Source organism: Petromyzon marinus, chromosome 27 (genome assembly GCF_048934315.1).
Source record: "Petromyzon marinus isolate PM22_M1 ecotype Great Lakes invasive population chromosome 27, UKy_Petmar_22M1.pri1.0, whole genome shotgun sequence".
NCBI classification, from domain to species: domain Eukaryota; kingdom Metazoa; phylum Chordata; class Hyperoartia; order Petromyzontiformes; family Petromyzontidae; genus Petromyzon; species Petromyzon marinus.
This window is the reverse complement of record NC_133693.1, coordinates 614,461-630,230: the sequence shown is the minus strand read 5'-3', so window position 1 is coordinate 630,230 and position 15,770 is coordinate 614,461. Positions and strand designations below refer to the sequence as shown.

Sequence of the window (15,770 nt, the reverse complement as noted above, 5' to 3'; positions counted from 1 at the left end):
CTCTCTCTCTCTCTTGACTGCGTCTCCCTGCCGAAACGAGCGCCGTGGAAGTTCTCTGTCGGTGATGGAAATTCCACATTGCAACGACGGGAGACGGTTCACACACAGGAGAACCGTGATTGGCTTCTCACAAAGTCGTTCTAGTGTTGGGGTCGATACCCGCCAGGCAACCCTAGTTCGATATCCAGCCCTGGCTAACGCCAGTGGCTGTTGACATCGGGACTGGCCCTGGCCACTTTAACAAATCTGCTCTGGCCAGCTCGGTGAAGTAGAGCCGACCCCTTAGGGAGGACTTAACCCAGTAGTGGATTGAGCAAGGAGTGTAAATAAAGCCTCTGGCTATTAAGCCCAGAGGGATGGCATTTGTACTTTGCCTGTTACAGTATAAGCCTGGCCAGCTCTGGTTACAAAAACGGAGCCTTATCTCGGGAAAAAATAACTTTCAGCGGATATAAATTAATTGCGGATATTTGTGCCGTCTCTTCACTGCAGGAAGCATTCAAAGCAACTCTTTGTTACACCATTGAAACTCTCCCAAGTTGCTAATGCGACGAAACGTTCAGCAAAAGTTCACGTGTGGGGAATACCTCGAATTGAATGCCTCTTGTTTTTAATCAGTAAAGCGAGAGGCAGCCCTAGCGAGCAACCTCTCGAGGGTATTTTGGCCTACTCTTCCATTCCGGGACGACAATTTGTAAGAGGTGGGTGTACCCACACTTTACCCTACCACACGAGATCTGCCGATCAGCTCGGGTGAACCCATTCAATTTCGTGCTGGATGGATGGACGGACGCGTCGGGGGCATTTAAGAAACTTGCCCTTTAAACACCACGCTCGGAGATGGAATCGATCATCTGGATTGCGAGTTCAGCGTGATGACCATTACACCACGGCATGCCACAATTCAGTATCAGTTCAATACGTCGTGAGAATTTTATTGTTTTATATATTTTATTATTTTATTGTTTCCCTTCAACGTGACTTTACCGAAAGAACCAAGCATATCAATACAGGCTGTTGAAAGAAAATAGGAGGCATTACTCAATGAGAAAGAGTCTTGATGCCGAGCTGAATAGGGGAGGTAAAGACCCGGATTCCTCTTGCGGTGGTCACTTGAGGCAGTGCAGGTTTGGGGGGGAATGCCCCCTCCTCAGTGCGACACAGCCCTGCAGCTTGACCTTGTTTAAAGGGGACATAGAAGTACTGGAAAAGGATGGTGACGGAGTGGCAGCCAAGGAATTGAACGCCTCCAAGAGCACGTCCACCGAGCAATGGCAGTCGGCTCGTGGGCAGGTGATGGATGGAGTATTACATCGCGGCATCACGATGAGCGGTCATGGCTCACGGGGGTCTTCATCCAGCAGTGGATTGAACATGGCTGCTGATGATGATACAAAAGCTCACATGGATTACCGCAGTGTTACACAAGTGGATTCGCTCGCGCCTATCGCGCGTTCGGCCCTGGCTCTCACCCCCAGTGCCCACGAGTACTTTGAATGCCTCTTCGCCGGTGTTAATAAATATGGTGCCAACATTCATTGGCTTGGCAAATGACAGATTCTCAAGGGGTGCTGAGCCATCAGCAGTAGGGAGGGGGGGGGGTGCTCAACCCCCTCCTAACGACGCCACAGTGCCGGTGAAAGCGACCGGCGAACCTGGGACGTGACGCCGCTGTCATTGTTCGGCCAAATCCGCAGCGCTGTGGCACCGGGGTCGGCGTTTGGGAATCTGTCGGTCGCACTGAACAGAAATGTTTTATTGGCAATCAATCCCGCGCCTCATAGACTCTCGCTCGGTTATCGGAAATCGGTCGTTTTCTCCTCCGGCCGCGTATTCTGCATTTTTACAGCAAGTAGCCTCGATTCTAAATCGCGCTTTAATGGCACCTGGCCACCTGCGTATTCTGGGGTGGAGATAAAAAAAAAAACACCCCGTGATTGTGCGATCTTGTAAACGACGCAGCAATTTTAAAATGAGAAAAATTAAATGTTACGGTTGCGACAGACTGGCTGCTTTCTTTACGATATTAAAGCGAGGTCGGCGGTGCGCGATGAGGTTGCCATTACGCCGCTATGCTGCATTAGCGGAGGCACGCTCGTCCATCAGCCTCTAGTGTTGAACAAATGAGACTCCCGTGACATGATGGGCTCAATATTCCCACATTAGCCCAGGAATGCTAAGCAGAGGCGAGGCGCAGCGTGGCGGCGTCAGGCGGAGTAGCCACGAGAGACGGCAGAGCGGAGTTATTAATTTCTGCTATTTTTGTTGCTGTTTTCGTTAGGACGATCGGATCGTTATAATTCATAACGCGACGAGAGCCCAGAGGCGATGCGTCACTTACAAGGGAGAGAGGCCTTTGAGAGGTACGGGGGGAAAACATCGGGGTAAGGTTTGTATGCAAGATGTCACGCGTAAAGAAAGGTCCGTGTAGCCGATTGTTAAACGTGGCCATGGATCGCTCTGCTGAAGCCGAAATAAATTGGCCACGCTTGTTCCCGTGACAACTTTGTTTATTGGTTGCGTCAGGTGGAGGACGGTGTGCGACCTGCATTTTACTCTCACGCCTTCAGACCCCAAAATCAATGTTGAATCGGCGGCGTGTTCGGCTCACGCGGTACGAACAAGCTCTGTCACCGCGCGAAGGGCGCGCGCCGAGGCCACTGAGACCAAAGCTGAAAACAAAGTGCATTACAAAATGCTCTCTCTTTTTCCGCACGAAATGCGCAGAAAAACAGAGAGCATTGGAATCGTAGCGATCAACGGAGCAGAGACGAGGCAAAAAACGTTTCCCGGTCAGAGTGAACACCGATAATAATCTGACGCTATGAGAATCGTGAGCACGGCCATCGGCTGAACGTCGCACAGATATTCACGGCGCAGCTTCAGACCTCCGATACGACAGCAGCCCCCAGCCACTCGGCGACCGCAGAACTAATCAGCAATGCGTGGAGGGTAGTTCCTGCAGTAGCACGCATCACAGCGCAAATGTACAACCCATTGCGATACACGTCGAGTCCGTTCGTTGATTTTATTTGTCAAAGTCAGCGCGGCGCTTGGCAGGAGGCTGGCGTCCTCGGGCGGGGTCGTATCCCGGAACGCACCGCCGCCTCCGCTCGCGGGTTCAGCTGTTGACCCACCGACCCCTGCGAGGTGCTCTGGGTGCGACTCCCGGCCGCTGGGCGCCACAGACGCACGGACGTGATCGTTTTTAGATTTTAATTTCTAAACATGTTGACGGCTGGCGGCTGTCAAAATTTTGCGGGATAACGCCTTTTCTGAAATCGATTCTCCCCTTAGAAAGATCTCGCATAGAATGTAGCGTTTCTGGGGAGATTGGCCTCCCCGCCTCTCGCCGTTAACGTGGCGATAAATGGGCTCTGACTTTTAGCCCGCGCTGTGGAACTCGCGGTAGCTGCGCGCGACGTGAGAGAGGACTCTGGCGATTTCTCCACGGCCCGGTGACGTGGACAAATAGCCCCGCACCACCTCTCGGGTGCGGGAAGCAATTTTGTCCGGGCCACGCTGGACCTAGCCACTTCGTTATTAATGGCCCCTGTTCTCCGTTCTCGCAGAAAATCATTGATGTCTAAATAACCCGCGGAATGCGCCCTCCCCTGCATTCGGCTGTCATGGTCAGGGGGTCTGCGCCAGCCTAACCGGGCTGCCCGCTCCGTCCCGCGTTCACCTGCCTCACACGCCCCCCCCCCCCACTTCCTCCTCCTCCTCCTGCCTCATCCACATCACGCGATGCCTCATCCCCATCACGCGATGCTTCATCCCCATCACGCGATGCCTCATCCCCATCACGCGATGCTTCATCCCCATCTCGTGATTCCTCATCCCCATCACGCGATGCCTCATCCCCATCACGCGATGCCTCATCCCCATCACGTGATGCCTCATCCCCATCACGCGATGCCTCATCCCCATCACGCGATGCCTCATCCCCATCACGTGATGCCTCATCCCCATCACGCGATGCCTCATCCCCATCACGCGATGCCTCATCCTCATCACGCGATGCCTCATTCCCATCACGCGATGCCTCATCCCCATCACGTGATGCTTCATCCCCATCACGTGATGCTTCATCCCCATCACGCGATGCTTCATCCCCATCACGCGATGCCTCATCTACCCGTGGCTTTTCGTGTACGCGATGTTCAGTCGCGCGCCAGGCACGTGGGATCTCGGGCCACGTGGGATGTGTGAGACGTTGTGCTCTGTGCTGTGTGCTAAGTGTTATTGTGTGGGATTTATGTTGCGGGGTTTTTTATTTCTGTTTTTCCAGAGAAGAGCAATATTTAGCAGCAGTTTAAATTAAAGACCTGTTTTTAATTAGAGAGATTAATATTGTAAACGTTCCTCCGCTCTTTGACAGCACCAACGCCGCGACTATTAAAGATGGTGTTGCATCTCAGCCGTGCGTCTGATTAAAAAATACATCCACATGCATATGCATGAAGAGATGCACAAGCAATTTAATTAACTGATAAATGAATCACCACTTTTGTAGTTTTCGAATTAAGATCCACTCATAGTGAGCCTCGTCCTGATTAAAGCCAAGCTCGCAGCTGCGGGCGAGGGGTTAGCGGCTCACCCCTTGATCGGCCCTCCCGTGTCTGATGGCGTCTGCGTGGGAACGGTTCGATCTGTGGCCAGCACCGCCGCACAACCGGGCCCGAACCAGAGCCTCCTTTGCCCTTCGTGGCATCGCCTGCCCAAGACGCTCGCCCATCCAGGCCTCAAGGAGCTTACGCTGATTTTTTTTCCCCCCTCAACGCGAGAATCGGAGTGGAGGAAGCGGACCGATTTGGCGCACTCGCGAGGTACCAGCAATGGATTGCAATGGCAACACTCGTTCCTTTAGAACTGCCTCTTGCCTTTAGTTTGTTGTCCTTTCCCTGCACCTCCCATTAGCACGGATGTTCAACATACATACATACATACGCGCTTTTGCTCCTTATTTTGCACGCTGGGACAGGTTGAGGGGCAGCGCTTTTGCGTTCGTGTTTGAGGCTGCGAGTGAGCCAGCGGTCGGCTATATGAGCAGCCACACGGTGAACATCGGCAACTCTGAAAGTGAGTGAACGAAGCGCGCACTGCCATTGCTGTGCAGGCCGTGGGGTGAGATGTCGACTCACGTGGATATTCATATGTGCAGCACTGCGAATCGTAATTATCCATCATCGCTGTAGGAGATCGTCGAATCTGTCATGCGGTTCATCACAGATCATTGTTTGCAGGGTAAATTGAAACAAAAAGACGTTTCCCAAGTCATTAGAGGGCGCTTTAATGTGCCGAAACAAGTTTACAGAGCCCGCTCTAATGAACATTTTGTTGAGAGTTGATGGAGATTGGTCACGATGAAGCAGACTTCAATTTTGTTCAACTCTGCCTCTTGACGGCTCCCGCACTCGAGTGACGCGTGAAGCCCTGGACTGACGGCCTTCGTCTTCCCCCATTCGGAACATTTGCCTCAGCAGGGAAGGAGAGGTCGCGGTGGGGGGGGGGGGGGGGGGGCGAGTCTGCGTTCACCGCGACACCGGTGTCGGAGCCCCCGGGCGTGAGAATAATTCGTGACGTCATTGACGACGACGCCGCGCCGCCTTTGTGACGTCCCCACGACGAGCTGACCGGTGGACGCGCTGCTGCCAGTAGGTGCAGCGCTGGGCACGGGGAGTGGTAGTAGATGGACATCATCATCATTATTATTATTCCACAGTCCCGGCAGGTGCCTGAGGATAGCCACGAGCTAATTAGAAGCCGATCTCAATCCACCAATCAGAGCCTGTTGAGATTTGTACCAAATTGCAGTGCTCGACCCTTACTGGTTATCAACACTTTGCACGCGTTTCCAAGGCTGCTGCGAGGGCCTCTGATTGGCGTAGAACGCACGCGCTCTGCACGCGTTCCCAAAGAGCGGCGAACAGAAGCATGAACGCACCGATATAAAATGGCAGGCATGCCAGGAGTGTGCGGCCCACAAGACTGAAGACGTCTGAGCGACGGTAGTTGAGAGGGAGAGACAGCCGACCGAGATTGGCTGGAGAGAGAGAGAGAGAGCTCTGGGTTACACGTTCGGTGTGGAGAACCCTGCTCCTGCTCGCGTTGGTGTTAGCAGAACAGAGATTGTGCTGGACTTTGTGCTGTAACGTTAGAGATGGCAGTGACTTAATCGGTGTGCAAGTTCCACTTTCCACAATATGTGTTAACTGCTTGATTCTCGTTAACGATGGTTAAGCGCACCCCGAAGAGTGTGGGAGTTTCCCCCAATCGATTTTTCACCGAGAGTCGTGCACGATGGAGAATCGTGGAGGATCTCCATCGGAGGCGACGCTCCGCTCTTGTGCGGTGCCCCAACGTCGTCGCCGCGATCTGCGCAGTGGCACACATCGCCTCCCGCCTCCACTTTTGAAATCGCACGTGACGGAATGTCGCCCGGTGCGGTAAAGGCGTGCTACGGTTTGTGAGGTGTAAATCACGAAATACGTGCACCGGAAGCGCCACTGTTTTATTTTGTAACACAAAATAAAATTGGGTTCGGTTGGGGCTGGCAGAGTGTTCAGTTCTTTTCTGGAAAAAAACAAACCAACACGGAACTCGATCTTTAAACACGAGAGGGGAGGGAACACCGCACCTCATCTGCAGCCTCCGCGGCGCTGATGCCCGGTCCACCGTTACGCCTGGAAATCCCAAAATCTCACCGCCACTTGGGACACAATTGAAGCGAAGGGAGCGGTCCCTGCGCCGGTCTCAGGACGAAGGCGGCTGATTGTGCTCGCGCCCGCGGGGCTTGAGCGGATTGCCCCTCTCGACGCCGCTCTTTTCTGACCTTGCGTCACGTACTTTATGCTGCGCCAGAGATGACTTTCGGATGAAATTGTTTCAATTATCGGATTTTTTAAATGCAATTTGTGATCGCTTTCATATTTGCGCATCATATCCACGACTCGTATAGTTCACATCTTGTGACATCACACTGGGGAAACAGCGGAAGTGACGTCACACTGGAGCTGTTATTGTCATGGAAACACAAATTCGGACCCAACATTTAAAGTCGAGATCTGATCATCAGATTTTTCGAATGAGTCCGAAAAGCATGAACACATTCCGAAGCTGCACGATTACGCGAGTCTTCACGGCTATGCTGTTTAACTCTCCCACGTGTTTTCTGATAATCATGTACGACGTTTCACTCCACGTGCTGGGAGCTTCTTCAGGAAAGGAAGAGCAGCGCACGGTGCGAACCCCAACATAAATGTGAGAGCTATGCTGCACGGACCCACCGTCGGCACGGCTATGGAATGACGGGCACGGAATGCAGGAGTATCGGACACGGAGGGAGGACGAGGGCTCATGCATCACACCGATCCGCCTGCTTTCAATGTTGTGATTGCAGGAGTTGGATATGAGCAAGGTTCTTAGGAGCAGGTCCACCTACAGTACGCTTCTTATCCGCAGGAGCCGGCCTGTGATCAGAAGCTCCGCTCTGCCTTTCTCCCTCAGTGTCACGTATTGCTTATAACAGTAATGTGGTAATACAGGAGGGTGTCCTTGTAACCGGCTTGTGTCCCATACTGCAATTCCATCAGCGTGGAACTGACCGTGACGATCTGCTCTGTGGGGTGTCCGCTACAGAGCGATCTGTTCAGCAAACGTTTCCCGTTGGGGAGTCGATATCGACCCTTTGCGGGGTGTAAGGTGAGGCACGGATCTGGGTCCCGTCCCTGAGGGAGGCTTAGGAGACCGGCCTCTCGGCTGCAGGCTCCTCCTTGAGACTGCAGGGCCCGCGCGCCTTCCAGACGGAGGGGACGCGGTAGCGCCACTCACTGCCGCGGGGCTTTAAAGTTGTGACTCCGCCTGAATCAGCCGGCGCCGCCGCTGCCGAGTGCGTGGTAGCCGCGTTGACCGCACGGCTGGGACCAGCTGCGGCCTCCATGCCTCTCTCCGGCAGGATCCGCCGCCTCCGCCTCTCGCTCGTCCCGAGCCAGGGCACGCGTCGGGGCAGTAGGTGAACGCGTGAGCCCGAGGATACGCACTTAGGGCAAAAACGACTCTGGGGAAACTGCGGCACTGACCCCAAGCCCCGACCCTCGCATGCAGCCGCCGTCAGGGCGAACGATCCCCGGACTCGTCGCGTGCACGCGCATAATCACGCGCGCCCGTGCCCCGGCGAGGCAACACGCCGCGCGTGCCACGGCCGCTGCGCCCTCGGCATCGGCCGGATGAACGGGGACTTGACGAGCCCACGGGGGGGGGGGGGGGTCTGCACGCCGAGCTGCCCGAGCGGGAGCTCTCGGCCCGTGTGGGAGTTTGGCTCCATGTAGCCGTCCGAGTGTAACACTGCGGCGTCAATTAGACAGCGTCGGCGTCTTTAATTAATGTCATTCGCGCTGTCGTTTCGTGAACAAAGAGAGAAGGCGATGCGCGCGCCAATTCCATCTGCCCGGTATCGTCCCCTTAGGTGCGAGTTGATATCCGTGAGAGGCGCGTTCCATCTTCAGCGCCATGCGCCCTGCACCGTGCCACCAACTCATCCGTTTCCTCCCTCTTCCTCTCTCCCCCTTTTCTCGAGGAATCCTCTTCCTGACGGAGATTGCGCGTGTGTTTAATTCGTCGTCTCGCTCCCCCGTGGAGAAGCGTCACACACCTCGTCCACTCTCACCTCGTCCACCCTCACCTCGTCCACTCTCACCTCGTCCACCCTCACCTCGCCCACCCTCACCTCGCCCACCCTCACCTCGTCCACTCTCATCTCGCCCACCGTCACCTCGCCCACCGTCACCTCGTCCACTCTCACCTCGTCCACCCTCACCTCGCCCACCGTCACCTCGCCCACCCTCACCTCGTCCACTCTCACCTCGCCCACCGTCACCTCGCCCACCGTCACCTCGCCCACTCTCACCTCGTCCACCCTCACCTCGCCCACCGTCACCTCGCCCACCCTCACCTCGTCCACTCTCACCTCGCCCACCGTCACCTCGCCCACCGTCACCTCGCCCACTCTCACCTCGTCCACCCTCACCTCGCCCAACGTCACCTCGCCAGGTGGGCGTGGGCGAGGCTGGCGAGTGAGCGCAACACAGCCAGTGTGAGTTGTCCTCCACGGCTGGAGGAAAAGCTCTGCTAAAGTTCACCGCAGCCTTCACCGTAGGTGTGATTAATGGAGTTAATTGCAAGAATGATGGCCCACGCGCGCAATTCAACGGCCCCCGTGTCTGATTAAAGGGCTCTGGGCAAAACAGGTCACTAGCCAACCTACGGAATCTGCTCCAGGACCTTTAGCTGTGGACAGAGCAGCGTAAATCATTTTTAATTGTATTCATGCGATCTCATTAGCTAATTCAATTTCAATATGCTCCATCTAGCTGCAAAATTGTGCGGAAAAAATGTAGACTTAGTAGCGACTGATGATTGTGGGAATTTGCATTTATTTCAGATCGGAAACCTAAGGGGAAATGGTGAAAGGTCTATGATGTCTGCTGTTTATTACCAAACGAATTCCACAGATGTTAATCCATTTCCGTGAAATAGAAAAGACATTAATTTAAATCAATCCCACAGGCTGAAATTGGAATTAAAAGCAGAAAATAGCAACAGCCCTTCGCTTAATGCTCTTATTGCTTTCGCATCAATATTCAACCGAGTGTGCGACGGCGAGCGCTGTGCCTGCGTCAAACTCCGCCGGTAGCCACGGCCACCAGACGATCGTTACGATTCACGGCACTCCTGCGGCTCTTCGCTGTGGGTGCCTTTGTCGCTCAGATGCTCAGCCGCTCGGCATCTTCCCGCCGTTGCTCCCCGGGAGGGGAGTGCTCGCGACGAACCGATTGGCGCTGCTGTCGTCGACTGCGTCTCGGAAGCTGCCCCAGCGGTGTGTCGGCAGCGTTCTGAACTTGCGACCCAGAGGGCTCCGATTCGATTCCATCTTCCGGCGCGGCGGTAGAAAGGACGGGGCGAGTTTCTCAAATCCCTCCACCGCCTCTGCGCACCCTCCGGTGTTGATGAGTCCACCGCAGTCGATCAGCAGGTCGTGTGTGGTGAGGTTAAATGTGGCTACACCCACCTCCAAGACATCTGGCCAGCGTGAAAGAGTAGACCAAATACCCTTTCGAGTTCACCCTACTGGAGCAATACCGTGAGCAAGCAATTGCAGACGTGCATGTCTCCCTTTTCCATACTTCCTCGTCCAAGTGTGCCATCATCATTATCATCGCCGCCATCACCAACATCAGCCATGAGCTATCCAATGCCAAACTATAGCAACTTTATAAGCTAAAAGCACAGGGAGTTGGGCTGCACAGCTGCCTTGTATTTACGTGTGGGTAGTATTTAATTTTGACTCACAAAATAGTTTTTGCATTAAATTTGTCCATAAGAATGCAGAATGTCTACTAACGACTCAGGGCTGTGAATAGGAGACGACCACTGCCTCGATGCTCATTTGAGCAGGAAGCCACTTAGACGTTTAGACTTTGAAATGCAGCATGCATAAGTAAAACATTTGACTAATGTGGACACAACTCGATTCGCCATTCGTCTAGCAAATTCTCAAGCCGTCGTGAAGTTTACAGGGGTTAATGGCTCTTGTAAACGAAAGGAGTTATTTTTGTGAAGTAATCTGTTTCTTTGACAAAGTAATCTTGGGCAGGCATTGGAGTCATGCCCTGCATGCAAGAACACCGTGGCCCACTTTATCGTTATTCTCCGTTTATCCACTCGATGTGAATTAGCGTCAATTGTAGGAAGCGGTCCTGGCACATTGGACAAATAAGTGTGAAATTCATCACTGGAACATTTATTTAATCCAAGCGTGTTGTTGCCGGCAACAAAACGTGCCAGATACGGTCCGCGGGGGATTGTGCGCTAAACGCACCGTGGCTTTTAGCGCCGGTGTCTGTGGGCAAGAGATAAGAGAACAATTTCTGTGCAAAGGGCAGCTGCTCATCGCCGGCCGTGTTTACAGCGGTGTCTGAAAGGAAAATATTGACCACCTGCCCCGCTAACGGCGTGTGCTCAACTTTTATCCGTTTGGTAAATCCAAACGGGTTTAGGAAAGCTTGGATATCTGGCAGCTCAGGGTGGCAGGGCTGGCTGATGGGTGGTGAGCCTGCCCTTGCAATCGTGGGCTGGGTTTGGTAATGGTGTTGGAAACGTTGAGATCCGTAAGAGGTTTTTTTTTTTGTACAGATTGTTAATGTTGTGGCTTGGCTCTTCAACACACCGATGTGGTGTACTAGTGACGAATTGGCATCTTCTGTTTACGTGACAACCCTTACTAGTTGTCTGTGTCGGGTGGTGGCGGGTTTAACGACACATTTGTATATTTACGCGATCTAACCCAAAACAAACACAAAAAACTCGATTATGGATGACATTGGTCGCGAAAACCTTCATGGTAAACTGAAGGCTGAGACCCGAGGCTTTACCGGGGACCTCCAGGGTGGGTCTGCTGCTGCCACAGTGGTGTCATGGTTCACGGCACTGGACTTGCAGAGGTCGCCGGTTCGATCGCTCATCGCGGCAGTTGAAACGACGGGGCAGGTTTCCTAATTCCTGCCACCTCTGTCTCCCCAGCGGTATAATTGGGTGCGCCGTAGTTAGTCGATCGGGCAGGTCGCGTGTGGTGGGGTAGAGTGTGAGGGCTTCCACCTCGTCCAAGGTGTCTGTGCCACGTGTAAGATGAGGTAAAATTACTGCTCGAGGGGCTCTCTACAGCTTCCGGCAGCAGCGGTGTGAGAAAGCAATTGCAGGCCTCCACCTCTGCCTTGAATCGCAAAGAGGAGCACATAGCAAGACGCTTGTTCCTGCTAACTGCGGAAACACTCAGACCTGGCTAATCACACCTCCATTGCACTTGTGACGCGGCATGGATGCGTCACCAGTTCCCTTCCACCTCTGCCGGCTATCGTCTCTCCGAGTATTCTTCAGTTTGGCTGTGCACACCAGCCTCACGATCATCCCCTTGCTGTTTGTCCATTGGATGAGCGCTTCTCAATGACCCATCACATCTGCTGCTCAAATCCCCTTTTGAAACTGTCCGGCTGGGTCAGAGGTCAAAGTGCTTGGGCGGCACCGCTGAGATTCTAGGTTTGAACCCAGGTTTCACAATCTGCGATTCAACCGGGTGCTCAACTGTCACCTTTGCATACAAACACCGTGATAAATTTGTTTCTGCATTTAATTTGGCTGAATTAAAGTTACAACAATTAAACATTCCTATTTTACCGTTATGTGACGAATATTTCTCTTTCTAGCAGGATGAGTGCGAAAGCACTGCTCCATAATATGGATAAGAGGTCACTTGAAGCATCTGAGCTGTAGTTTTGTGATATCCGCTTCTGCGGACCATTTTCCGACACGGGTTGGCGCACACCTCTGCGAGAGTTCAGAACGGATTCTCTGTCTCTTAATATGACGGCGACAGAACAATTGGGATTCAAACAATCGGGGTAAAAAAAATTTTTCACGTCCCCCACCGAGCGAGGCGGTGATGCACGGCGTGGACCACGTGACGACGCGTCACCCAGCATTGGGGGACGCGAGGCCACGAGCCGTGGGGGTCGCGCTCGGGTTGCCACCCGTCCCGGATATCCAAGGGTCGTCCCCTTGTTGAGGCAGCCGCTGTCCTGAAACGTCTCCCAGGTCTTCATGGGGATCTAAAAGGGCGGAAGGGTGGTGCAGTAGTAACGCTTGCGCATCACCGCAACTTGGACCTGGGTTTAATTCCTGAGCACAGTGCCATGCTGTGCAGAGTTTGTATGTTCTCTCTCCCATTGTACTACATGGGTTTCCTCCACGTTCTCTGGTTTCCTCCCATAGCTAAAATATATATGTATATATATGCAATGTAACCAGTCTTGGGCGAACATCCCAACGCTGAAAGATTACCTGCAAATGTACTCAATTGGGATTACACACACAGCAGCAGCAACATCACCCCTTGACAGGACCCTCATGAAAAGGAGTCTTGAGACCCAGTGAGGCTTTCCTGGGTAAACAATCATAGTATATATAAGCAATAATAAATATAAAAATTCTCCTTTCTTTGTCAGTGGGATAATAATTCACCACTCACGAGGGTGCACTTACACACAGCACTCCCCTCCTTCCGCCCTCGTGAGATTTCCCTCTGCCCACGATGCGCACCAGCGGTGGGTGAGTGGTTGCGCCATGGGAACCCTTTGCTCTGGGAGACATTTTGACACTTTCTGGAGCTCCGGCAAATCCCTTCCGCGATGCTCCCCGCGCGCTCGCGTTCGGCCCTGGCTGCCCACGCTCACGCACGGACGCGGCCGCCCGACAGCCTTCATCGCGACCGCCGCCCCGTGCCGACGGCCGCTGCGACGGCGTGGAGAGCGCTGTCTGGAAATGGACGGCGACAAATCGTGCGCAGATCGCCACGATATTGATTTGCCACGAGGGATGTGCAGCTGCTTGATTAACTCTTCGTGCGCCGAGACCCTTGCAGGAGAGAGACATTTTTAAATGTCCGACTTGGCTAAATGAAGCTGTCCTCCGGGAGCACCCATCATCTGCAGGATTTAATTCTAAGTGTCTTGATGCTGGCAGGGTTGAACACGCTAATAATTCAAAAGGCTTTAAAATTCCCGGTGAAAATAGCTATTCTCCTTTAGCCATGCTCTTCACGGAACTGACACATATCATCAGCCGTAAGCCCCCCTTCAAACCGAGCGGGGGCTACACGCGCGTGTGTGGGGCGGCTACACGCGTGTGTGTGGGGGGGCTCCACGCGTGTGCGTGTGTGTGTGGCGGGCTTGAGCTGAAGGCTGATCGTCTCACAGGAGAACGGCAAAGGGGTCCCCGGACGCGGCCGGATGGCGCCGGCAGTGAGCGAGTCGGGCGAGCTCGCGGCGTCTCTTCCCGAGATCGCCGTGGCCCCGACTGGAGACCACCGACCATTAACCTGCCACACGAGGCCCCCCGTAGCAGCAGCGACACAATTATTTTCAGATCCAATTGATATCGGACCAAAAATTGACAATCCAATTTGAACACAAGCGAGCGATGATTGGGGCGCCGTTTCCTCCACTATCCCCCACCCCCCCCCCCCCGGTGGAGGGAGGGAGGCGGGTGGCCACTCGCCCCCCTTCTCCCCACATCTTCTCACCCCACATCCTCCACCTCCTCCCACCGCTGTCTCCCCCTCTCGCTCTCTCCCTCTCGCCGCTTACTCACCTTTCACACCGCTGCACTCGGGCTGACGAGGGTCATTTGTTGAGTGGCGTGGGGCCCGCGGGGGGTTAACCAGTCCCAAATCATGATCTGCGCTGCAAGGCGGATGATGCATTTCGCGGGCAGGAAGAAAAATGAGGGGGGCTGTAACAAATCTAAGCGGCAGAGATAGAATCGACCCGCGGCGGCCGGGCCCATCGCAGGCCGCTCGGCAGCGCCGCCGTTATTGAAAGCGCGGTCGTGATTTAAAAAGGAGCCGAGGATCTGATCGGTTATATTTACCGCAGGCCCCTTCCGCTGAAGGCCTTTTGATTCACAAATCAAAGTGAGGGCGTGGGAGGCGGGGTGGGTGGGGGGGGTGCAACTCGATGCGGTGCACGTCGCAGGCGAGCCGGCTCGCCGCCCGACTCGCGAGTTATGGACATGAAAGCGAATGCCTCCTGTGTGGCAGTGCCAGCATGTTCTGTGTATTCAGCTGCACGCCAGCGTGCTTGGGGATAATTCGAACTCCATTAAAAATGCATGGCTGCAAGTTCAGTTATATTTAAGTCTCTGATTTCTAAGTGAGCTGTTGTTGCGTGGAAGGAAAGATGAATCTGCCCGGCAAATTTTTCTGTGGATGCAGCAAGTTTAGTGGTGGCGTGGGTGTGCGAGCGAGACGAACGGATATCCAAAACAATCAAAACATTCGGTTGCCTCTGAATCAGCACTGTTCAACTTGAGAAGGCCTCATCTAGAAGTGGACAGGGCAGTGTTCAGCTTGATGCCTGCCCGTATCTCTCGGCTTTTGGCTGGCCATTGAACAACGTCGGTCAGATACGCTTCTGTGGCCGTCTGGAACGCTCTTCCTTCCGATATTAAGAAGCCACTGGAGCTATGCGCTGTTAAATCTAGATTGAAAACTAATTTTTTGAGAACTGCTTTTTGTGTTTACTTTGTTGTCCTTCCCCCGCACCTGTGATTGGCACGGTTGGCTAGGGACCGTGCGAAAGAAGTTCAACGTACACACATACGCACGTGGGTATTGCATTGTCAGTGTTGTTGGGCGGCTCTCGAGAAAACTGTCAGGACCGGACGGGCAGGAGCGGCATACGAATGCAACGCCGAACACGAGGCGAGGCGCAGGCACAACAACACAGGCGCGCCGAAACGGCAATTACCGCGGTAATGATGACGATTACGCGGTGTTTTTCATCAGAACCGCGCTCCTGGGAACAAATCCCCGTTCGGTGCGCGGTCTTCACACTCCTTTCACGCTGCGTTCAACAGCTAATCACGCACAGTCGCCCAGGTGGTGAATTAAAACGCACGGACACGCCCGCGCTGCTCTCGCAAACCGAGCTCGAGTGCTCGGAGCGCCGGTCGGGAAGTGCGACGAGAGCCCGGTGACACACTCCTCTCCCAGTTGCACACTCCTCTCCCAGTTACACACTCCTCTCCGAGTTACACACTCCTCTCCCAGTTACACACTCCTCTCCCAGTTACACACTCCTCTCCCGGTGACACACTCCTCTCCCAGTTACACACTCCTCTCCCAGTTACACACTCCTCTCCCAGTTACACACTCCTCT

General features: G+C 54.0%; 1 long non-coding RNA gene across 1 annotated transcript; it reads right to left on the bottom strand.

The window, feature by feature from the left end:
* Positions 1-9,414: 9,414 nt before the first annotated feature.
* LOC142929221 (uncharacterized) lies at positions 9,415-14,480 on the bottom strand. The gene is made up of 2 exons (XR_012945437.1): positions 14,203-14,480; positions 9,415-12,662 (listed from the first exon to the last, which is right to left on the bottom strand). It is a non-coding gene; the product is annotated as an uncharacterized LOC142929221 (long non-coding RNA).
* Positions 14,481-15,770: the final 1,290 nt, after the last annotated feature.